Here is a 1,778-nt window from a genome sequence, read left to right on the forward strand (position 1 = left end):
CTGATGTTGAACCATCCTTGCATCCCTTTTATGAAACTCATTTGGTCATGATGTGGTATTTTTTTGATGTGCTGCTGGATTCTGTTGGCTAGGATTTTGTTAAGAATTTTTGAGTCTATGTTCATGAGGAATATTGGTCTATAGTTTTCTTTTTTGGTATGAGGGTTATGCTTGCTTCATAAAAAGTATTAGGGAGTTGTCCATCCTCTTCTATATTCTGGAATAATTTTAGTAGAACTGGTGATAGTTCATCCCTGAATGCTTGGTAGAACTCACCATGAAGCCATCTGGGCCTGGACTTCTGTTGGTTTGGAGTTTTTTTTGATGACCTGATCAATTTTTTGTTATGGGTTTGTTCAAGTTTTATACTTCATTCTTAGTAAGTTTAGGTAGGTCATGTTTTTCTAGAAATATATCCATCTCATCTAAGTTTTTGAATTTGTTGGAGTAAAACTCTTTACAGTATTCTCTTATTGCCCTTTTGATTTCATTTGGTTCTGTCGTGACTTCACCCATGTGGCTTCTAATGCGAGTTATTTGTGTCCTCTCCCTCCTTTCTTTTGTTAGTTTTGCCAATGGTTCGTCAATTTTATTAATCCTTTCAAAGAACCAGCTTCTTGTCCTGTTGATTCTTTCTATAGTTTTCGGTTTTCCGTCTCATTTATTTCTGCTCTTATCTTTATTATTTCCTTTCTTTGGGTGACTGTAGGTTCCCTCTGCTGGTCTGCTTCTAATTGTTGAAGATACTGTGCTAATGTGTTGATTTTAGTTCTTTCCACTTTTTAGATGTGCGCATTTACTGCAATAAATTGTCCTCTCAGCACTGCTTTCGCCTTGTCCCAGAGATTTTGGTATGTTGTGTTTTCGTTCTCATTTGTTTCTAGGAACTTTGTGAATTCACATTTAATTTCTTCTTTTACTGAGTCGCTTTTTCAGCAGGATGTTGTTCAGTTTCCATGTATTCTATTTTATTGCCTTGGTCTTCTTACTGTTGATTTGTAGTTTTATAGCATTGTGGTCTGAGAAGATGCTCTGTATAATTTTGATGTTTGTAAATTTATGGAGGCTTGCTTTGTGACCTAGCACATGGTCAATTCTGGAAAATGTTCCATGCGCACTGGAGAAGAATGTGTCTTGTGCGGTTATTGGAGTGAATGCTCTGTATACATCTATGAGGTCAAGTTGGTTGATTGTGTTGCTTAGTTCCTCTGTAATTTTGTTGAATTTCTTTCTGGTTGTTCTGCCCCTTTTCGAGAGTGGTGTGTTAAAATTTCCCACTATAATTGTAGATTTATCTATTTCTTTCTTCAATTCCAGTAAGGTTTGCTTCATATATCTTGGTGCTCTTTCACTGGGAGAGTATATATTTATTATGGTTATGTCGTCGTGCTCAATTGACCCTTTGATCATGAGATAGTGTCCTTCTTTGTCTCTTATACTGGTTTTTATCTTAAAGTTTACTTTGTTGGAGTTTAGTATTGCCACTCCTGCTTGTTTATTGTTGCAGTTAGCTTGGTAAAGTTTTTTCCATTCTTTAACTTTTAATCTTTGTGTGTAAGGTGTGTCTCCTACAGGCAGCATATTGAAGGGTCTTGTTTTCTTAATCATTATGCCACTCTCTGTCTCTTCACTGGTGCATTCAATCCATTGACATTCAATATAATTATCAATAGGTATGAATTAATTGCTGTCATTATGTTACTTTTTTTTGATGGTGCTGTTTGTTCTTTTGTTCTGTATTCCTTCTCGTGTTGGGTTTGTGTTTTTTTTTTTTTTTT

Source organism: Chrysochloris asiatica, unplaced genomic scaffold, assembly GCF_000296735.1.
Source record: "Chrysochloris asiatica unplaced genomic scaffold, ChrAsi1.0 scaffold00039, whole genome shotgun sequence".
Taxonomy (NCBI): domain Eukaryota; kingdom Metazoa; phylum Chordata; class Mammalia; order Afrosoricida; family Chrysochloridae; genus Chrysochloris; species Chrysochloris asiatica.